The sequence below is a fragment of the Monodon monoceros genome, unplaced genomic scaffold (assembly GCF_005190385.1).
Source record: "Monodon monoceros isolate NGI ecotype Baffin Bay Population unplaced genomic scaffold, NGI_Narwhal_1 Super_Scaffold_8, whole genome shotgun sequence".
In the NCBI taxonomy this organism is placed as follows: domain Eukaryota; kingdom Metazoa; phylum Chordata; class Mammalia; order Artiodactyla; family Monodontidae; genus Monodon; species Monodon monoceros.
In genome coordinates this window covers 13,859,199-13,883,739 of record NW_021703785.1, presented here as the reverse complement: position 1 = coordinate 13,883,739, position 24,541 = coordinate 13,859,199, and positions in this window count along the sequence as shown.

Sequence of the window (24,541 nt, the reverse complement as noted above, 5' to 3'; positions counted from 1 at the left end):
ACTGTGAGGCAATTTAATTCCGTAAGAAAGGGATACTAATTTATTCTTTAAAATTGGTTACTATTAACTGTGGCACTAGAAAATGCCTGTAGTTGAGCCAGTAAGTTGTTGGAACTGAGGATCCTTCTATAGTCCAGAGTGAAAAACTCTGTTATTAAAAAAAAAAGTTTTTGCTATGTCACAAAAAACTAAGAATAAGACATTGTTGTCACCTTCATTTTCTGATCCTGGTGATTCACCTGGAAACCAGGGAAGCGTCAATAAGAAAGCAGTGTAGTGCTTGAGTTTGAAGTGCTTGGACTAAATAGAACAATCTGAAAAATCTCTGTAAGAACATCACTAGTTGTTTTAGACCGACCTCAAATGTATGTATAGGATATTTCTATATAGGATATATGTGTACATATATATATATATGTATAAAATTCAGTTAAGAGAAAGAAGGAAATCCTGCCATTTGCAACAACAGGAATGGACCTTGAGGGCATTATGCTAAGTGAAATAAGCCAGACAGAGAAGAACAAATACTGCACGGTATCACTTGTATGTGGAATCTTAAAAAAGAAAAGAAAAGAAAAAGAAAGTCAAACTCATAGAAACAGAGAGGAGAAAAGTTGTTGCCAAAAGGCACAAGAAATAGGGAGAGGTTGGTAAAAGAGTACAGACTTTCAGCTATAAGATGAATAAGGTCTGAGGATCTAATGTATAACATAGTGACTATAGCTTAACACTGTATTGTATAATTGAAATTTGCTAAGAGAGTAGAACCTAAATGTTCTCACCAAAAGAAAAGAGATAAATATGTGAGGTGATGTATGTGTTAATTAAGTAGACGGGGCGAATCCTTTGGCAATGTATACATATATCAAATTACCACGATGTATACTTTAAATATCTTATAATTTTATGTGTCAGTTATACATCAATAAAACTAAAGTAAAAGAAATAGCAAAAAAGAAAAGGAAAAAAAGAACAAACTTGGAGAGGAATGATAAACTGAAGAAGAGAAACCACTGATTCATTCCACTAGTCAGAATTCATATTCATAGAGACTATGCTGAGTATAAATATGTCTCTTCTCTCAGGGTCCATATACATTAGTGGAGAGACAAACCTATAAATAATTACCATGCAAAAGTATTAGTTATGTTAACAGAGATACAAGCAACATACAATAGGAGAACAGAAGAAGAGGGCATGTAACACTCCCAGTAAAGAACACGTGACAGATAAAATGGTATGAGATATGGGTAGAGAGATGAGTGGGAATTCAAATAGGCAGGAAAGCTTGGAGAGGCTCCTACCAGACAGATTTATGATAACCTGAGGTCAAAGATGACAGTAATTAATAGTAGTAGATTGAATAAAAAATACCCTCAGCTTCACAATGATTCTCAAGTAAGAGAGAAGGGGAAAAGAGGTAGGAGTGGAAGTGGTGGGGGAAAGAAAGCTATAAAATGTAAAAGGAATGGTAACATCAGAAAACCAACATTTTAAACCCCCAGTGTAATATTCCATTCAGACCCAACTCATGAAGAGGTGCTAAAGCCACTGCATAAAATGATTTTGGAGAATGTGGTATTTGAACAGTGCCAAAGTATCACCCCAGAGTTTACTTATCAATTACAAAGGGAAAAGTGTATCTTTATAAGAGTGATCTGGGGACACTGCCTTAACTGAGTGATCACACTTAGCATCTCACAGAGTTAGACAATGTGATGTCATGTGCCTCCTGATGAGGTGCAATCAGATGTACACAACATCACTTATGGAGTATTTTTGGCTAAAATGTTAAACCTGAACCTATTCAAACCTCTCAACCTAATTTCCACTTTATAGAAAGTACAGGGAAGAGAGGAACAAGTTAAACAATGTTGTGAGAAACAATCAAACAAGTTCAGGACGAAGGGGCATTCTGCAATAAAACTGGCCTGAATTTTTGTAGGTTAATGCCCTATGGGGAAAAATGATGGGACTGTCCTAGATTAAAAGAGATGCTCAAGAGAGGCAGCAACAAAATACAATGTGTGAGCCTTGATTGGATCCCTGTTAAAAAAACAAATAGTTATTAAGCACATTTTGGGGAAAACTGGGAGTAAATTTGAATATAAACTGGATATTTAGTTATATTGTAAAATAGTTAATTTTCTTAGTTGTGATAAGGAAACTGTGGTTATATAGGATAATAGATTTATTCTTTGGAGATGCATGACGTTTAAAATGTCTGTGACACACTTTCAAATGATTCAGCAAAAGAAGGTGTATATATTTGGCAAAACTGTTGAAACGAAATTGAGGGTTTATAGGAGTTCATTGCACTACTCTTTCAAGTTTTCTGTATGATTAAATTTTTCAAAATAAAACTTTTAAGTATTATAAACTAGGAGAGAGCTTAAAATGATATTTGATCCTAACAAAATCATTTTGGTGCCATTTCTGTCTCATTATGTTTATAAATGAACCATAACATCTATCCATACCAGTTATTTCTTGAATTCTATTTGCACAACTTAATTTTCCTTCACAGGCATACTAAATTTTTCTTATACGGTATTATGAGTGCACTGTAGCTTAATGACTATGCATGCGGGCTCTGGAGTAAGTTTTCTGTTTCAGTTTCTAAATTCCATGAACAAGGACTTTATTCTCTTCACTACTGTGTCCCCTGGGCTTAGAACACACCTGGCCCATAGAGAGTGCTCAAATAATACTTAAAATACTTTTAGTTTTGAAAATTTTTCAGACTTACAAAGAAGTTGCAAAAATAATAGAGTTCCATTTACCCTTTCACCAAGAATCCTTAAACGTTAACCTCTTATTAAACCATAGCACAATGATCCAAACCAGGTAAATAGCATTGAAAAATGCATAATCTACATCACATAATACTTTTCAAATGAATGAATCTGTAGAATAGGCAAAATAATAGTTGCTACCTCAAGCACATAAACCTCATTAAGTGTTCACTATCATTTACAATAAATAGCATTGTTCTGATTATTTCTGCCCCTCTAGAGTTTCTACATAGAAGGGGCAGAGGGACAGCAATCTGGCTGGAAGCAGAACTAGGGGACATGAAGATGAATTTACAGAGCAGGCATTGTGTGTGTTTAGCTTTTAGTTTATCTGGCACTGCTATCATGCCTACCCTGTGAAATTGTCTAGGTCCTGGATCACTCGAGCTTTAGACATACTAGGGAGCCACCTCCATCGTGTGCTGCAAGGATTCATTCATTCAAAATTTACTGAGTCCCTACTACAAACCCTGAGCAAACCCATGGGGATTCAATGATCAACCAACTAACCAACCAACCACATAGATAAACAAACAAGCTAACAACCAAACCAAACAAAAAGAAATACGAAAACTCTTCCCTTCGGGGAGTTCAGTCCAGCTGGAGTAAAAGATAAATAGCCAGTGATAAAAATAACTAATAAAGCAAATGTGATCAGAGTCACTTCTCCAAAACCCAACTGAATGTCTCAGGGAACCAGGAGAGAGCTGCTGACAGCAGGTAATACGTTACAGAGAAGCTACCAGCGTTCCGAGGAAGTTGTACTCACATTTCCACCAAAACAAAGTGGCACTGCCTCAGAATGTGGGGCTTCCTGATCTTAGAAGGATTCTGCTTCAAAGATAAGATGGAGTCTTAAACAGTCCTTTTCATGCTTGCCCAGGGCTTCCTGTGTCAAACCTATGACTTGCTTCCTGATTTTACTATCCCAGACTCCTTGTGACCGCCTGCTGTCCCTGGCCTGACATCAGATCTTTCTGGACTTTAGACCAGCGTGAATGTTGACCTGTATTACCATGACATGGTGGTTTTAAATCCTTCTAAGAGCCACCTAATATCTCCTGAGCCCACTCCAGGCTCCAATTCTATGTCCGCTGTGTGACGGAATGTTTAACATGTCACCACAAGGTAATGTCTCTAACAGACATCCTCAGACTTTTTGGTCTTATTGTAGGAGACAGTTCTTTTCTTAACTTTCTGTAGATGGCTCTCTCATGCCATGTATAAATGGAGACTAAACCAGACTCAAGCAAAAACAGGCAATAACATCATTCTCCTTTTGCTGCTATTCAATTCGCCACTGTGATTTCTGGGTGCTGAATTTCCAGTGAGTATAAGAAAGACATATTGCCCCAGTTCTTATATTATATTCAGCTTTAACTAAATGAGGATTGAGGCTCATACCCCTATTAAAATCAAATCCTCATATATTTCAAATGTAGTAAGATAAAACCAAAAAATATACTGATAACTAAGACCAAAACATTATCAGGCAATCAGGATATATGATTCATGCTTTGGGAAATAGAGTAAATCACACTCTGATTATAACGTTTCAAATTGGTAGACTGAAAAATCTGTTTTGAGTGAAATACTTCCTTCTCAAAAACATTGAGTCTATATAACAACTTATTTTCATGATTCTAAACATAGCATTTAAGTTACAGTCATTTAATCATTGAGTCCATGCAATCACTTATACTGAGCATAACTATGGTGAACATGTAAAAATTACTTTTCAATAATGTAAATGAACATGTCATATCTTTTCCCATTAATTTGAATATGTAAAATTTTTGACTGAGTTGATTTACATGGGGTCATGGGGCCAAGAAACAGCTTTAAAATCAATGCAAAATATAAAAGTTACACATGAATAAGTATAAAAAAACTGCAGCCACAAGCTGTTAAACATATAATTAAAATGGATTTATTGCTTTTGGCTTTGATTTTTTTTTTCCTCTCTGTTATTGAATCATTATAGGGATCCCTTGAGTTCAATTATAATTACACACATACACATTATAATGTTTCACATATACATATAGTACATATACAGTCTTTAAAGCTGAAATAATGTAACAATATATATGCAAATTTAAATGTGTAAAGTTCAGGTAATTAAAAATTATGATTCCCTGCAGTTATGAACCACTGCATTGTTTGTTAAATTTATATCACAATACATTTCTGTGGCAAGGTGGATTTATGGTGTAGCTGGTGAATTCTTTAAATTTCATAACTTACATTCCTAAAGTATTAGGCATAGATTTCTATGTTTAATAATTCTATTCTACATTTACAGGCTTTCTTTGTGTCCTAGACAGCCAATCATTTCCTGCACAGGGTCCCCTGCCAAGCAAAGTAGCTCTAGATGACTGCATAAGTTTAAATGGCTATAGCGACATCTCTCGACCCTGTTCCCTTGGCCACAGGTGAGATAAAGGGTGGGTGGGCACCCTACCCAGCTTTCCACAATGAATCGACTTGTCAAAGGCCTGAGTGGTGATTAGAATTGAGAGTTTTGCACAAGAGAAGAGCAGATAACTCATTAGAATAATCATATTCTCTCATTGATTTTGAATGTGAGATTCAGAGAAAGCTGAGCAGTTGGTAGGTGGAACAAAATTATTAAAACCATGAGAATAAAGAAGCTGAAACATGTCAATAGTGGAATACTGCAAGGGGGGGCGTCCATAAAATTTTGTTCCCTGAGGTGGCAGCAAGGTAAGCTAGTTAGTTGTTAAAGCTGGTCCTACCCAACTTTCTAGGTCAGACTCTGTGATGAGTTGAATTGTGTTTCCCCCCCAAAACATATGCTGAAGTCCTAACACCCGGTACCTGCGATTGTGACCTTATTTGGAAAAAGGGTTTTTGCAGATGTAATCAGGTTAAGATGAGGTCATTAGGGTGGGCCCTAATCTAATACGCCTGGTGTCCTCACAGGAAGGGAAGATTGTCTTGTGAAGATGTAGGCAGAGATTGAAATGCTGCAGCTGCAAGCCAAGGAAGGCCAGGAATGGCCAGCAAACAAACAGAAGCTGGGAAGAAGCAAGGAAGGATTCTCCCTTACCGGTTTCAGACACCTAGATTCTGACTTCTAGTCTCCAGAACTATGAGATGATACATTTCTGCTGCTTTAAGCCACTCGGTTTGTGATACTTTGTTCTGGCAGCCCTAGGAAACCAATCGGTCTCTTGGAGTCACCTCGGCCAATTTTCCTGTCCTCTCACAAAGACTGGTTGTCTGACTTCTGAATCCCATCAAACACGGCTCTAAGTTCCTTGCAACTAAAATATGAGTATAAGTTGGAATCAGGAATAGGGCTGTGTGCAACAGAGGCTGATGGGAAACGAAGGACACGTGGAACTGGTTATGGTGAAGAGGGACGGCAACGGCAGTGAGAGTTCCCTCCATATCATGGATGAAGTGCTGGTAGCCTGCAGTCTGTGGTGATGGAAGAATTCATTAAGCCATAACCTGCTATCTCTAGATACTTAGATAATATGTACACCAAAGGCAAGTCTTTGAGGGCTTTTGTAACTCCAAAGACTAGGTCCCAAAGGCCTGTAGAATTGCAGGGTCAGCTGAATTCCTGATTAGTCCATATCTCCATGTAAGAATTTAGGGCGTAAGTGGCAGAGTTTGGAATCCACATAATGAGAACATCTGAGAAATAGAAGAGATTAAATGAGTTGCTCAAGGTCGCATTAATTTTATGTTATGTGCATTTGACCACAATTTAAAAAAATAAATAAAAGCACAGCTTATTATGAGTCAGGCAAAAAAAAAAAAAAAAGTAAAGAAAAACAATTATTTGAAATGCAAAAGGATGTATTGAGGATTATATGTGTGAATATTTAAGGCTGAATTTGGAACAAGATCTGTGCCAAAGACCTCATATTCTCCATTGAATGTGACCTGTTGGACCAATGAAGGACTTGTCTCTATGGAAGTTTTATTACTGTAGTATGCATGTTTTGCTGAAATGTCCTAGTAGGGAATGGAACAAAATTTAGGATAATCTAATCTTTATGATCTTTATAGAATAGCTCAAAAAATGGAGAGTGTCTTACTATATCTAATACTTTGGAAATATTGGGGGAAATGAAATTATAAAAGACGTAAGGAGATAACAATCAAGTACTTTTTTACTTTTTGATACTTTGCCTAAAACGACTCACAGAATTCAGTTCCATAGTGTTTACCTGAAATATGCATCCGTTTACATGAAATATGAGAAAAGAATCTAACTTTTCTAGCCTATGTGCATCCTATGTATCCCTGGTGCCAGTCTGTTCCTTAAATAGAGGATTCAAAACAAAGGTGGAAACCTCAGTGTTGTCACGAACTGTCTTTGTCCCATTCTCTGAATGTCCCATTTGCTTAAATATAATTGAATATTAGACATAAGCTTGATTCCTGAATGAGGAGAAGGGAAGATAAAGGATCCTCTAGTTTTCTTTTGGTAGAATAAAAATCGCACCAACCTGTAACTTTTGCCCCCATAGCAGACAAACCAACTAACAAGCCAACAAACACAAATTCTTATACTAAATGCTCCTGTGCTCGTCTGAGCATCTTCTCACATTATGCAGAGATTAGTCCCACTCTAGAGACAAGGTTTTCATTCTTCACCAAGGAAATGCGCATGACTGGTCAAGGACAGGCAAGAGAGGGAAAAAGGGGAACAGATATTTTTCAAAGGTCAATTCTTGTAATTCTTTCAGTCTCACTGTGATATATAGGGAGTAGGAGTATCTCCATGTTACAGAAGCGAAGGTGTTTACTGAGTCAGGATCGCTCAGCCAGTGACAGGGCTTGCTCTGACTCCAAGCCAGTTGCTTTTTCTAGTACATCACCCAGACTCTCATATTAAGAGAATATTTATTCAGGGACAAAATGATTTTTGTTTAACAATTTCCATAAATATCCTGCTCCCTTCAGATCTTGCAACAGCTAAGACCCCTTTTCTTAGGGTAGTTACACATGCGCACGCATGCGCATGCGCGCACACATACCCCCCCCCCCCCAACAAGTCATAAAAGTGATAACAATCTGCTAATTGGTGATTTCCAACTTTCCTAGGTGCCTTTGATATTCTTAACAAGTCAGCTTATGCCAATGAATGCCTTTTTAGGCATAGCAGCTGGATGATACGTATTTTGAAACGATGATTACCAATCATGATAAGGATCCCATTGAGGCTATCTAAAAGTTGATATTATATGAAGCACTCCCTTTGAATTTGGAAAATCTTAGTAAGCTGATCATAGAAAAAGGACTAGATCATTATTTAATCAACAGATGTAGTGCAAATTTCGCTATTTTAATTTTACCATATCCGCTTTTCCTTTTGCTTATTAATCAAAAACGATTCTGTTTCTTGGCTTGGAGGAGTTGGTGCTAACAAAGTATACTGTAATTGTTTAGAAGTGATTTTCTCCAGCGATCCAGGCAGCTTAAGTAGTTGAGTTTCCTATTACTTTCCGCCCCCTGGGTTTTACATTAGTTCTGCACTGACTTTCTTGTCTCGTGTGTTTGTTGGAGTTAACGATTAGGCAGGAGGGGCTCCAGGGGACTGTTGCTGGCAGGAGCAGGTTGTGCTTAACTACCTTCTACTTACATGAACCTGATGCTGTTGGTTATTAACAGAGTTTGTGGAGTCAATGACTACAATATCTCTTTGCTTAATAGGTGTATACAAAGGGAAAAAACCAGATGTAATAACATTTATCTGCAGGTGTATCCTGCGGTCTTAATCCAAGAAACAGAATTTTGTAGAGTTCTTGACAGCTGTTTTCCTTGTTCTATGTTTTCATTGCACAGGTTGAGCCATGAATATTCAAAACATGGTCTGCCCAACAATGCCACCCATGGGAAAAATCAACAAGAAGAGACGTACGTGGTAGAAAGCAATGGGCAGCAAAGGCAATATTGCAAATGGAGTGGTAGGAATTAAACATAGACAAACCAGAATAATGGTAGAGACAAAATGAAATCTTGTCTTTACAAAATGAAATCTTGATACCAGTGTCGAAGTTATATCAATGAGTGCTTTTGGATACTTGGAGGACCCTGATGACCTCCAATTCATCTACATTGTCTGGACGCTGGAGACGAAACCAAGTTTTGTGACTGTTCAGAGAAAATAGAAAGTGTAAGTTTTTGTATTCTTGTTCTATCATCTTTCTTTTTACTTACCTTTCTTGTCTCTCTTTTTCTTTCTTTTTTCCTTACTTCCTTTTCTCTTCCTTTTCCATCTCCCCCTCTTTTTTCTACTTATCTTCCTCTTCTTTTTTCTGAAGCTATGAGGCCTTCTTTGTGGCTGGGTGGGAAGAGAACCTGGAGAAAATGAAAGCCAGATGGGTCTTCATGATAAAAAGGGAAGGAGAAATTCAGAAGGGAAAATCTAGTTCAGGGGTTGAAGGCTAGAGGAGAGATGGCCAACAGGAGGCAGGGAGAGGGAAGAAGAGGTAGGTTCAGGTGCAGAGGTCTACAGAAGTGTGGAGCTAAATGGCAGACGGGACTTCTGGGGGGAAAGGAACTGCATGGTAAAGATTTGTTGCTATGGGATGTGTGATGTAATCTCCATATCTGTATATCCAGCCAAACTACTGAATTTTGCTTGTGTGTGAGTGTGTGTGTGAGAGAGAGAGAGAGGAGTGTGTGTGTGTGTATCTGTTATGTCATTAGGTATTAAGCATTAGGTAAAAGGAGAGCTGACCCACTAAGACCCAAGGAAGACGGTATGAAAAAGTTATTTAAAAATAGGAATCCCTTCCTTTACTGTCCTCTAAATCAGGGGTCCCCACGCCCTGGGCCGCGGAGCGGTACCGGTCCGCAGCCTGTTAGGAACGGAGCCGTACAGCAGGAGGTGAGCGGCGCGCAAGGGAGAGAAGCTTCACCTGCCGCTGCCCATCGCTCTCCATCACCCGCGTTACCGCCGAACGCCCCCGCCCCCGCGTCCGTGGAAGAAGTGTCTTCCACGAAACTGGTCCCTGGTGCCAAACAGGTAGGGGACCGCTGCTCTAAATTACCTACTGCAGTCAAATGAGACTACTCACTGCTTCCTGAACTTTTTGCCACTTCTTACCTCTGCACTCTTGGTGCTTGTGCTCTCAGCCTTAATATCCTGTCACTTCCGTTCCAGTAGGCTGTCAAAATCCTACTAACCTTAACAAAGTTTAAATAGCTTCTTTCCCTTAAAGCCTTCTCTGACTCCATGGCTGGAAATTATTTTCCTCTTTAATTCCTATCCTTCGTTTGCAGCTCTTTTAACTCCCTCATCATCCATTGCCTTGTATTACAGCCACACGGGTGGGTCATTTCTCTGCTGAGCATGTGAACCCCTCCTACGAAGGGATCCTGTTCTATGCATTCACGTGCCACCTAGACCCTGGATCAGTACACTTAGCAGATGCTCAGTGAACATCTATAAAAGAATACATGCCTGGTTCACCAACTATAGTTTTTTGCCTGCATCTTCTTTTATAATATATGGGTATTTTTTAAAAGCTCTTTTGCGGGTGAAATTTCCTTCCCAGAGTACAACCCTGAAAGGTAACATTGGCAATAACAAATGGCAATAGTCAATATAGTTCTAAAACCGGCAAGATGAAAAAATAATCAAGAAATCCTTTAGACGATACTATTTGTATTTCAATAACTAAATTATAATAGGTGTTCATCCATTTGGGAAATGTATTTACAAAGTAAAATTGTGTGGAACTGAAAGACAGCAAAACTGTCATTCTAAAGATTTTTATGAGAATGGAAGGGGGTTTATGCTGTTATCTATCTTTGTCTTAAATTAAAAGAAGAACTGTAAAATGCAAATTACTCCAGAGTCAGAAAATGTAAGTAAACTGAGGTGATAATTAGAGGTGGTTTTCATATTTCCCTTGTGGAAAGAATGGATGCTTATGGCTGTGCACATTTCTCCGTTTTCATATTGTCCCTGTGCCCTCTGGCAAAAAGTAAGAAGAGAAATTCTGACTTGAGACACTGCTTGGAAGAAATAATAGGATCCCAGAGAAAATGAATGCACGACAGCCATATATATCAACACAGATGAATTCCAAAAACACATTGATTAGTAAAAAAGCAAATCACAGAAGAAAATGGGCGGGATGAGTCCCCGTACACAAAGTTAAAAAGCAGATCAAACAAAACAATATGTTGTTGAGAAATATATTTATAGTGTTAAAACTTAGAAAATAGGGAATGTGAATGCCAAGTTGAAGAAGTGAACCTTATACCTTTTTGAAGGGGTGGAAGGGAAGGTAAATTTAGGAGGGAATAACATGGGGCTTCAAAGATACAGATAATATTTTCTTTCTTAAGCTGGGGGGTGGCTTTGTAAAACTATACTTATATGTTATGTACACTTTTGTGTATATGATATTATTAATGTTTAAATATAAATATATATTGTAACTTCACAGCCCTGTTGCAAAATTGGTGTATATATAGCAGCCTAGTAGAGAGTTGTGTTAAGGGGTTATGCAGGAGTACAACGTCGACATAGCATTTGGCAATATCACTTCTAGTCAAAGTGTTGCGGGCAAAACATTTTCAAATGAAAGTATACTGGAATATTTTATGGAACGAAACAAAGCATTTGCACGAGGTTTCAAAGATAAAATACAAGTCTTGCCAAGAAAGTCATTGTATGCAGTGAGCCATCCACACTACGTGAGATGCTCATTCATTGCCCTCCATAGTATTGGATGGTGCAGGGGACCGATCTAGGAAGTTCCAAGCAGTCAAAGAGAGGTGTGTCCCCTGAGCCAGCAGGGAGAGTAGACTCGTGCCTTGTCTCAGAACACAGCAAAGGGGTATTTATAAATATAACCCTGTAGCATATGGTGGTACACAAGCTGGCTTCCTTTTTGTTATTTTAGAGAACACTGAGCAAATTGCTTTAGAGTTCTTTGCTGAAATAGCTATTATTTTTGGTGCCCCCTAGAGGCTACTGGGCATACAGTAATAAATCAGCCTCTAGTTCTCAAGTGACATACTAGTGACACTTCTGGCAGAGTGAGTGAGGGATTCTGGAGAGTTTATAGGGGCAGATAACACACCTAAGACACAAGAGCCATCAGCAAGGAAAAGGAGACTTTAGGACACAAGAAACAGTCATCCTTAAAATGCAGAAAGACTTTGTTAAAGTCCTTCATCCAAATGTGAATTGAGCTGTCTCTTGCCAAAAAAGGGAACGTCAGTCTTCCTAATGTATGTACATCAAGACAGAGTAAAAGTTGTCTCTCTAGACTAGCAGGGTAAGGATATTCAGAAAGTCTAGATTCAATCATTCTGCAAATATTTATTGAGTGTCCACTGTGCTAACCAACAGAGTTACAATGATGAGTAAAAGCATCATCACCGCCCTTTGGAACATATGTCTAGTAAAGAAAAGGGAAATTAATCGAGTGACATACAAATAAATGTACAATTAAAAACAGCTAAAATGCCGTGGAATGAAGATACATGGTGCTAGAAGAGGAGGTGCTAGAAGATATGGTGGTGGAATGAATCCAGAAGAACTTCTCTGAAGAAGTGACACTTGAAGTGAGATCTGAAGGATAAGCAGAAATTAACTTGCTGAATTGGGGGTGGGGTGCCATGTTTTAGAAGAGACACCGTATATGCAAATGTCCTGAGGCAAAATACAATATCCATGGTACATTCTAGAAAATGAAAGAAGACCAGTGTGACTATAGTGCAAATAATGAGGGGGGTGAGTGAGGTGGGCATGAGAAGGGCCTTGAGGGCTATTTTAAAGATTTAGGTCATTATCCTAAAAGCAATGAGAAACTGTTGAAGCACTGTACACAGGGGAATGATACGATCAGATATATAAGGAGAATATTATGACTTCAGGGTAAAGAATAGATTGTCAGACAGATACAGAAACAGGAAAACCATTTAGGATGAATTGTGAACCAAAGGAGTGGATAATGGTACCTTACCTTATTATGCTAATGGAAACAAAAGTGTTCTGAGAAATATTTGAAAGGTAAAGTCTATAGGGCTTGAAAATGGATTGAATAACAGGGGTGAGAATTATCAGGGGTGACTCTCAGGTTTCTGGCTTGAGGTGATTGTGCCACGACTTGGGGCACCCCTAAGGGAAAGATTATGAATTTGGTTATAGATATGTTGAGTTGGAGATACTAGTAAAACAACCAAATAGAAGTATTGAGAAGGCAGTGGCTACATGCAGGTGCAGTTGAGGGGAGAGCTGTCACTGGAAAAGAAGCAGCTGTCATTTGTATTTTCTGGGAGAAGGAGATGTTTGGTCATTTTGTGGTTGCATGGTGTCTTTGTTTTGATCTCTGTTCAGGCTTGTTTATGGGGTGGTCTTGTTTTTGTCTTGTTTGTAATCACGGAGTCCTCATCTGACGATGATATTATGGGAAGCTGTTTATATAAAACAGGAAAACACCATGGCCTAGCTTGTAGCAATTAAGCCAGCTACCGGCTGACAGGTTTCAGCGCTGTTTTTCTTTCTCACCAGACAAGTTGGGGTCAGATCAGGGTAGGGGTGACAAAATGGTCAAGGATAGATTAAGGATGAAGAATGGGATGGAAGTCAGGAAACACAAATAGAACAGACATAATATGTCTGCCACACTTGTTCGGCTCAGAAAGGCCCATCAATCATTCTAAGAAATTCCTTTATTCATTCTCTGAAAATTCACTTGTCCTTGAATGGGCCACAATACAAGCCCTTTTTTAAAAAATTAATTAATTAATTATTATTATTTTTTTGCCGCATCGGGTCTTTGTCGCCGTGCGTGCGCTTTCTCTAGTTGCGGCGAGCGGGGGCTACTCTTCATTGTGGTGTGCAGGCTTCTTATTGCGGTGGCTTCTCTTGTTGCAGAGCACAGGCTCTAGGCGCGCGGGCTTCAGTAGTTGTGGCACGTGGGCTCAGTAGTTGTGGCACACGGGCTTAGTTGCTCCGCGGCATGTGGGATCTTCCCAGACCAGGGCTTGAACCCGTGTCCCCTGCATTGGCAGGTGGATTCTTAACCACTGTGCCACCAGGGAAGTCCCTACAAGCCCTTTTTCTAATTAGTATATTTCTTTCTCTTCCCTTCCTTCCCCTCCCTCCCTCCCTCCCTTCCTCCCTTCCTTCCTTCCTTCCATAACCTCATTCATTAATTGAAACCATCCACCTAATAACTAACCAGCCAATATTTTATTATGTACCAGGCACTGGGCTAGTGTATTACTTTTCTGTTGCAATGTAACAAATTAGCACAAACATACTGGCCTAAAACAAGACAGTTTGTAGGTCATAGTTCTGTAGGTAACAAGTCCAGGCTGGATTTTGCACTTAGCGTCTCACAATGCTAAAATCAAGGTGTCAGCTAGGTCGATGTCCTGACCGAGGAAGAATCTGCTTTCAAGCTCATTCAGGTTTTGACAGAATCCGGTTCCTTAAGGCTGTGTGACTGAGGTCCCTGATTTCTCCCTGGCTATTGGTCAGGGACCCTCTCAGCTCTTGGAGGTTGCCTGCAATTCTTTTCCACATGGTTCCTCATGGACAATTCACAACATGATTACTGCTGCTTCCTCCAGGTCAGTGGGAATGAGGTTTTCTGACTCCTTCCTCTGCAACCAGCTGGAGAAAACTTTCTGCTTTTAGAGGACTCAGGTCTAACTCGAAATATCTCCCTTTTGCCGTATAACATAACAGAATCACAGCTTCTGCCCACACTCAACAGGACTGGATTATACAAGGGCAATGGTCATTGGCGGTCACCTTGGAATTCTGCCTACCTCAACTAGATAGATAGAGCGATCAGTAATCAACAGTGCCTGCCTACGAGGAGTTCACGATCTCACTTAAAAGTCAGCCATATAAACATAATTTAAATACAGAATGGTACAATACTAGGGCTACAAAATTGTCATGAGGTAGAAAAGAGGAAGGGACAATTAATTTCACGTGCAGCAGAAGGCTTGTGGCGTGTCCAAATCGCTTTATGGAAGAGATGTTTCAGCTGAATGTGGAAGGGTGAGATGGATCCTGAGTTGGAAGAGTATTCCTGATTGACCTTTGCCAGGAAGTGTGTGTGTGTGTGTGTGTGTGTGTGTGTGTGTGTGTGTGTGTGTGTGTGTGATGGGGAGGTGAGACAAGGGAGGTGATGGTCCAGTCTAGACAGATAACGTAAACACGTAAGTGCTAGAACAGGAGCTGGTAAAGCAGACCCAGGGAAGAGCCCTAGTCAAAGAGCTAGTGTTTGTTTGCACTCTCCACAGCAAACAAAGCTCCCAGCGCACTCCTCTCAAAGCGTGGGTGAGGCACTTGGTTTGGATAAGGAGCCATCGTGTGAAGCACATGGTCGTTTTATCTTGCTCTGTCATTTTGTGCTTTTAGCAAATAGAACTTCTCACAACAAAGATCCAGAAAGACAGATGTTTTAATTTTGTTTTTTTTCAGGGGAATGAGATGTTTCTGCATTTGCTACATTAGGACATAGGACAGCACTTTAGTGTTAGACACTTAAGTGATGCATTATTGCCTTATAAAATCACAAGAACAACGTTTAACTAACAATGATTGGGAAGAATTAGCATTAAATGCTTAAGAGCAATTCACTGGAAAGAATCATCAGTAGACAGCTCCGCGCCATGGAGGAAGGAAAATGAAAGAGCAACTGTTTTGAAATGGCTTTTTCTGCAAAAAAAGTATATTGAATTTGGGTGCCTGGAGCACAATTATACCCTGAGAAAACCATAATTCAAAAAGAGCCATGTACCAAAATGTTCATTGCAGCTCTATTTACAATAGCCAGGAGATGGAAACAACCTAAGTGTCCATCAAAGGATGAATGGATAAAGATGTGGCACATATATACAATGGAATATTACTCAGCCATAAAAAGAAACGAAATTGAGCTATTTGTAATGAGGTGGATGGACCTAGAGTCTGTCATACAGAGTGAAGTAAGTCAGAAAGAGAAAGACAAATACCGTATGCTAACACATATATATGGAAGTTAAGAAAAAAAAAAATGTCAAGAAGAACCTATGGATAAGACAGGAATAAAGACACAGACCTACTAGAGAATGGACTTGAGGATATGGGGAGGGAGAAGAGTAAGCTGTGACAAAGTGAGAGAGTGGCATGGACATATATACACTACCAAACGTAAAATAGATAGCTAGTGGGAAGCAGCCGCATAGCACAGGGAGATCAGCTCGGTGCTGTGTGACCACCTAGAGGGGTGGGATAGGGAGGGTGGGAGGGAGACGCAAGAGGGAAGAGATATGGGAACATATGTATATGTATAACTGATTCACTTTGTTATAAAGCAGAAACTAACACACCATTGTAAAGCAATTATACCCCAATAAAGATGTTTAAAAAAAAAAATAGATATGCACTTCTGAGGTTGTGTGTAAGACCTTGACTTGGGTTTCAGTAGGCAGGTTTGTAGCTACATTAAACAGTTGGTTTTTGCACTTAGAATATGCTTTCTTGATGAAATATAAAACTAAAACAATAATGGAAGAACTGAAAGTTTTAAGAAAATGCTCTGAAGATAATAATTCATTGCCAATGTGGAAAAAAGGAGCATTGCATCCTGATTCGTCATATGAAACATTAGGAAAGAGAAAATAATCTTTACAAAATACACTTCTATCTAGACTTTAGTTTCCAAAGCTAGTAATTAAACTAAGTTTATCTGGCTTACTGCGGAAAAATTAAAGTAAATTTTTAAAACCTTCTTCCTTAAAGTGGAATGTAGATGTTCTGAGGCTAAAACCCTTTTGAAAAATGCAAACACTTAAATTTGCTGAAGGAATTAATAATTATCTACACTGATTTCACTCCCAATCCTTTATCTATTTCTGCTCTCATAGTAATGGTATTACCATTCTTGTAGCTTTTCAAGCTAGGATACTTTCAGTCATCCTCCATTTCCTCCTCTCTCACACCTTCAGACTTAGTCACTAGATCCTGTTGATTCTACCTGGGAAATGTTTCTCAAATTTCTGCTCTTTTGTTCCACTACCATTCCTTTTGTTTGTGTCTCAATTCTCTCTTGGACTATAGTAATTGCTTACTTAGTCTTTCACAGATCCCTTCAACAAATATTTACAGAGCACTCATGGCTATGTGCTACCTATGTTATTAAAACCACCACAATTTGATCTCCTGTCCAGTCATAGCTGAGCTCCAGATCCTATATACAGCCATTTATTTAATATCTCAATTTGGCTGTCTCATTAGTACTTTACACTTTACTTATCCAAAGCTGAAATTAGAATTCACCTTTCCTGAAGCCCCAGCCTCCCAACTGGTTTCTCCGTAATGTCTAGCCTTTCAGTAAATAGAATGTCAGCATTACTAGTAGCTCCAATGAAAAACCTCAGAATCATCTCTGAGCCGCCCCCTGTCCACTCCCCCTTATGCAATCTATCAGCAAGTCCTATTGATTTGGCTTCCAGCATCCATCTGGAATGCAGTCACTTTCTCCAGCTGAAGCAAACCACTTGGTTCAAATCCAAGTACCATCACTTACTAGCTATGAGACTCTGGGTAATTAATGTCTGCAAGTTTTGGTTTCAAATGTAAAACCATACTTTCTGAAGAAAAAATAGGTATCATTTCAAAAAAATTCTAAAAGTGTGGCTTTACCTGTCAAGAACCAAAGTCTGACTGAGTGAGGAAAAAATGAGTGCTGATTTGGTCTCTTTATCTCCCCCAACCGATTCATATTGTTAGAGGAAAGAAAAGGGAGTTACTAGATTCTCAGTGGGAGCAGTAACAAGGCTTAGGGGGGTGTTTGGGCTTCTCACAATGATGGGGAGACTACTGCATTTATTTGGTGGTTGCAGTGATAGAACTGTCTTGCTTCCACATGACTTTTAAATATTCCACTACATTCAGAAATCGGATTAGCCTTGATGTGTAGCATGACTTCAAGATAGAAAGTGTGTTATTTTGAGATATTTGATATTATAGAGAAGTATTTTGACCCAACATTGAAAAAGAAAACCTAGCTCATTTATGAAAACCATACTTCCCTATTTTCCTCCCTCCAAAAATCTGCAGTTCGTCTTGGTGTATTATCTTTGCTTTTTTTTCTTATTGTATGTATATTTATAAATCAGGAGTATTCTTACTTATTCTAACATTATTTTAAATTCTAGTATCCACTAACATCTCTGCTCTTTCAAATTCTTCTTGAAAGGGATGGCTTCTGATTTTACTTCTCTTGTATTCAAACAAGATATTTAAGAGACACAAGCATCTGACTACTTCTTTCTGTTGTCTATTGTAGTCAGGTCTGAGTATTTACATGTTAAAATATACAGTGTTGTATTATTAAGTACTTTCTTTTTGTATCTCAACATTACAGTTAGGGCATTTCAGGTTAGTTTGGTTAATTATGTGTGTGGGTAGATTCTATTATCTATGATATTTAAGTTTGGATTATTAAAGGGATTATTTAAAAATATCTGCTCAATAAAAATGAGTGCTGGGTCTGGTGGGGTTGAAAACCACTGATTTAGATGCAAATGTGTCCCTGAGAAAAGGCCATAGAAGAGCCAAAGGGGCTGACAGACAGAAAGGGCCCCATAGTACAGTTGAGTAAGATACAGATCGTGTGGACATGACAGCTGAGGTCATAAAAGGGCAGCAGGAGACCCAGCAGAAATCAAGACCTACACTTCGTCCAGGAGAGACTAACTATACATTGTCAGGAAAGGCTGTGGAAACAGGATGCTCCCCACAGACCACATCTCCTGCAGCCAGTGTGAAGATACTACATAAACTCCCGCAGCTCAGGCCACCCTAGAGAGAGGCAAAGAGAAAGGGAAGGGGAGAAGGACCAACTTCACTGTTTACCGTAAAGAGACAGAGGGTAACTGAGCAGTGACTGAGTTAAGTTGGATGCTTTCATTTTCCTCTATCTCAGGAAATGGAATCTTTAAGGCGAAATTTCTTTCTATTATTAAAAAATGAAAAAAGGTACTTCTTTTCACACTGAGTTTGTGTGACTGTAAATTATTTCCTCCACTGCTTCCATCCTCTTCCAAGTCTCCATCATCTCTTGCTTGGAAAACTACACTGAGTGAGCTTTTAACATCCATCAGTCATATCATTTCCTTACTGTAAAATTTCCCCGATGGCTCCTTTGCACCGCTGTCATGGCTCTGAATGATCTGCCCCAACCGCTGTCCCTAACATCCCATTTCTCCCTTGAGCCTGCCAACGTCTTTCCCACTCCAGACCTTTGCACATGTTGTTGTGCATAGAAAGCTCTTCTCCAGGATGCTTGGCATGGCTGGTTCCTTCTAATCCTTCAGGGCTCAGCCCCTTGGTCTCTGCAGAGCAACAGTCTGTTCTGACTGCCCAGTGGAAATGACTGCCTCCTTCTCTCCATCCCTGTCATCTATGCTTTGAACATCACTCTCCTTATTTACCCTGATAGCACTTGCAATGGTCCCAGCAGGCATCCTGGTTGATGGCTGCTGCATCCTTCTGACTGCAAGGGCCCCAAACCTTGGCATCATCCCTGGCTCTGCCTTCCTCTAACACCCCATGTTCAATCCAGCAGGAAACACTGATGGCTCTGTCTTGAAAATGGACGGAATCTGACCACTTCCTAGTGTCTCCTGTGCCTCCTGTCTTGGTCTGAGCCATATTGTCTCTCTTGGTTATGGAACACCACTTAACTGGTTTTCCTGCTTCTATGTTGACCCTCCTACAGTCTATTCTCAACAAAACAGTTAAAATGACCCTTTAAAAACTGTTAAACCCCCCAAGTGCCTCCCCATTTCTTTCACAGTAAATGTCGTACAGTAGCCCACAGGCCCAACTATTTAACCCTGCTTACATTTAAACCCTTGAGGGCGAAAATTATAGTCTCTAGTGTTCACTAAATTATCCCAAGTACCTAGAAGTACCTGGTAACATAGTAGGGGCTCAATAAATATCCTTGAAGTCCTTGAAGTAAATGGATGAATCTTGTTTCCTTTTTCATCGTTTATCTTTCCACCGTTGGAAGGTAAGCTACACTTATTGGTCTTGTTTAATGCAGTATCCAAAGCACTCAGAAGAGCACCTGGTATATATTAAGTGCTTAACAAGTTCTTGTTAAAGAAATAAGTGAATATCTACTATGAAAAGACTATTGTATCTGCTTACACAATACTGACTTAATGAATACATTGTGCATACAGGTAGCATAGCTTCCATCCATCACTTTTAGGCGGCTATCAGTGGTGGATGAAGAGTATCATACAATAAAGCAAAGAATGAACTGTTCATATAAATAGAACTTTATGGGAAGCAGTATGTAGGATTATGGTTGCCCCAAAGTTACAATCATGTAGTGAGCTGGAATACATTCAGTAAATATCGCCATTCTTTCTGCAGTTTGCCCTGTCTATACAGACTCTTCTGCTTTACTTCCTCTAGAAAAAGAAAGCTACTGCTTTGCTGGTTATTAGCAAAACTGCTTACCCTGGGGGTCTTTTTTTTTGTTTGTCTACAAAAATGAAAACAGAAAGTCATTTCAGTGTATAAGAGCACTTTGTATCCTTGAAGGAGAGGTTTACGCTGCCAATGACTTACACAATCTAGTTTGTTTTTCATCTGTACTGAAGGGCATTCATATCCATATACTCCTGTGTGCAAATGTAGGGGATCCGAAACTATTCTCTGTGATTGTTTGGATTGTTAATCTCTCCAGGGTTTCCTCAGCATTCTCAAAGGCAGTTTCTGGCACCAAAGGGAAAGTGGAGAGGTTGAGATGCAATTTCATCTCCCAACTGAACTTGATTAAATGGGGACTATTCTAATCAAAAGTTTGAATCCTAGGGGAGTGCAACGTTGTTAATGTGTTTGAGAATATTTGAGAAGAACAGGGAGGAAGAGTACTGAAGTTAAGGCAGAGAAGGAATCAGGCAAGAACGTAATTGTGGTACAGCTTACTAAGGCATAAAATTAGGTGAAGAAATTGCTTCGCAGATAGCGTCAACCTCATCGCAAGACTGGCAAAGGAAGTGGAAGAAAGCTCTTTGAAAACGTTATTTTTATTATTTTAATAATTTGTGTCGGAATAATAGTAGCTGCAACCTATTAGCCAGAAACAATTGCCCGCTGGTGTCATTGTGGAGTAACTGTAGTGAGCTGAATGCAAACATGTTTTTCCTTTTACCTGGAGAGCATTCAATTTTAGAAACTTTCTATTCATTTTCACCTGAACATGAGGTCTGCCCTTGTAGATAAGGAAGCATGTTTATCGCGTGTGATTTAAGAGCTATGATTAGGTTCACGCCAAGTTCCACAACTATAATAGGAAGAGCACACCTGAGGCAGACCGTTAACACAACCAAAGTTACCTATCATTAAAAAAAGAATATTTGGGTATATCCCTGAATTATCTACGTAATTGCTTGATTCTATGAATTGCTTTCCTTGTGTTTACCTCAAGGAAATTATGGCATTCCATTAGTTATTTTACTGAAAGCAGAAACAGATCTTCTGGGATAATGTTCTTTGAAAAAAGTTAAAAGTGCACTTATTTATGGAAACATACATTTTGTTAGCAACATAGCTGTTATATTTGTTTGCTATAATATCTTCTCCTGAAATTCTCCTAAATAATTTAACAATGATATTATAATCATGTTAAGGTTGTCATTGTCTTTCCCCTGTTTATCTGGAAAGTCACAGACTAGGTTCCAAAACGATGCAGGATGTAGCGATTTCTCAGCTTTGCCTGTAAAGCCAGAGAGAGAGGGAAAATAATTTAATTGTTCTATTGCAATTCTGTGTCTCTTCCTGCCTCTTGACTCAAAGGATCTCAAGAGAGGAGAGCGGAAATTATGGGCTCTGTGTTGATGTTCATTGGATTTCTTAAATGGCGATTTGAATGTATTTGAAGGATGTAAGTGGTTTCTAATTGTCACTGCTTTCACCTAGTTTTCCTTGGTTAAGTTTCCTCACCTTTAAAATGGGATATTATTCAGCTGGCCTTCTGTATCCCAGGTTCTGCATCCACAGATTCAACCAAGGACAGAAAACATTTGAAAAAAAATTCCGGAAAGTTCCAAAAAGCAAAACTTGAATTTTCTGTGTGCCAGCAACTATTTACCTAGCATTTACATTGTATTAGGTTTTATAAGTAATCTAGAGCGATTTAAAGGTATATGGGAAGATGTGCATAGGTTATATGCAACTACTACATCATTTTATATAAAGGACTTGAGCATCCCAGGATTTGGGAGAGGGATCTTAAAACCAGTCCCTTTCCCCCCAGCCATAAAAAAGGGAGGACTGTACTTCTCTTATCTCCTTAGAGTGTTGTTCTGAGGAGCAAATGAGATAATGGCTAGGAAAGTTCTTTCCACTATACAAATTGCTGCTAGTACTCAGGTTATACATTTGGGTAGCTAATGAGGTATTTATCCATCGGCTATCAAGTGATTTTATAGAAAACAAGAAACTTTTCAAATAAAGTAATACAAAAAGGTATAATAGATTTTTACTTTGCTAAAGCAAAGGCATATTTAAAAAAATAAGTAACACCATTAACTAGATGCATTCAGGAAATAATGGTTGGATTTTATTGGATTTGTTCTATCACAGTTTCCTGCTTTGGAGAGTGATGTGATGCCATTAATAGGATTTTAAACTTTAAGTGAGAAAAAGAGAAATAGAATCAAGTAAGCTTTAAGGAAACTGATTTATCTTACCTAACACCTTTCTTACTAATATAGTCTCATACAGTTTCAGGAAGGACACGGTGGTTGTTTATAGAGTTGAAAAGAGGAAAGGAAGCAGAGGAGGGACGTTTTCTTAGAAGAATCCAACCTGCCTAGAACAATAAAAATAACTTCCTTTGGGCAAGCGTTAGCATCCTTGAAAGAAATCTGGATCTTAACTAATGGCTGTGAAGGGGACAGTCTGACAAATGAAATAAATCAGCACAGTGATTTATTTATTTATTTGTTTGTTTGTTTATTACAGAGACAAATACTGCATAGATCCATAAAGAGGCCAGGTGGGAAGGCTGGATGCTACGAAGACTGGGATGTTGGGTGTGGGAAACTAGGACTGGCAGGGTACCCAGGAGGGACATGTTGACCTGAGTCAGGGAATCAAACTGCATTGTGTCCACCTTCAATACGCTGCCACTCTAAACCTGGGTCAAGCAAGTCCAGGAATTGTGGAGGGGTAGTTACTCCTATTTTTTACTCCATTCATTATCTGAAGAAGAGAAACTGTTGTTAAAGATTTGTTTCTCAGAAAAATGCAAAATTTAGATGTTTGAAGAATAAAGTTAAAATCTGCACATAATCAAGAGCTTTTTAGCTTGTGAAATACAGGTAAGTAGAGGTCTTATTGTCCACAATGGGGCGGGGAGAGGGGGTGAATCTCGCACATCTAGGAGCTCAGCGTGTGTTAGTAGGATGAATTTTACGAGGTGACCCATAAACTCCTCTTATGATCTAAGTGCTGCATGGTTGTGGGCTGGACTTATCTGGTACTGGAAGAAACGAAGTGTGCATCGAATACAGAGCCTGATAGACAGTAGGCGCCTCATGGGTAATTGATGAATGGATGCTGGTTGAATAAAGTTGTAGAGTTGAACACACCGAGTCTGTACGTGCGGAAGGACCAGAATAAAACTTAAGCACCAGTTACAACGTCTTGTGTCGAGATTAAAAGCAGTGTAGGGCCAACATCCCCTGCCGGCGAGGGACCAGCCAACTCCTGCCAAGTCTTGCCTAGGTGAGTCTGCCCAGCAGTGGGCAGGTGTTATCCTTGCAGACAGACTGGCCAGATTTCTGTCCACTCTCAGACTGAGAAAGCTGAGGATTTGGATGTCTCGGATCAGCGCCAGCGACGATCTCCTCGGATCCTGTCCTCGCTCCGCCTTTGCCTTTCTCCCGAATCTCTCCTGGCTCTAGGCTGAAGAGATTCCCACCCCCAGTTGCCTGCTCCGAGCCCCGCGGAGCCGCGGACTCCTCCCCTGGAAACTCTTCGGGGGCTGGGGAAGGCTTTGGCGCATGCTCCGTACCTAGGGCAGGTTTTCGCTCCGGGTAGCAGGGCTCCTGTCACACCGGCTGGCGGGTTGTGGCGGCGCCAGCCAGTGTGTGCGAGTGTGTCTGCGTGCCCGCGCCTGGGCGGACCGACCCGGAGCAGCCGTGCGCCTCGCCCGGGGAGGCGGCTTCGCACCGGCGCCTAGTCCGCAGCCGCTGGGGGGCGGGGCGGGGCGGGGCGGGACGGGGGCGGGGAGCTTCTCTGCTAACTTGCGGCGGACGCCGTCCGTCCTCGCGGCTCCGGCGCCTCGCGACCTGAGGGCAGAGGCGCCGGGCGCGCGTGCGGGGCACAGGGCCCGCGGGCGGCCGGGCCGCGCCTTTGCCCTTGGCCGGAGCCCTGGAGAGCCTCATGCAGCCCCCGAGCTCGCGGCCGCGGCTGCCCGGCTGCCCGGCTGCCCCGGGGCAGGTCCAGGACCCGAGCCGCGCTCCCCAGCGACTGAGCGCCGGCGGCGGGGTGCCCCGCGCCGCCTGAGAGCGCGCACCGCGCCCGGGCGGGAGCAGGGAGCCGGCGGAGCCGGCGGAGCCGGGCGCCCCCGGGAGCGCAGGGCGCCCCGCGCCGCAGCCGCCACCGCGCGCGCCGGCGCCCGCCTCCCCGCTAGACTCGCAGGCCCGGCTCTGTCAGCCCCGGAGCGCCGGTGTGCCGCGGGGCCGCCAGCCAGCCGCAC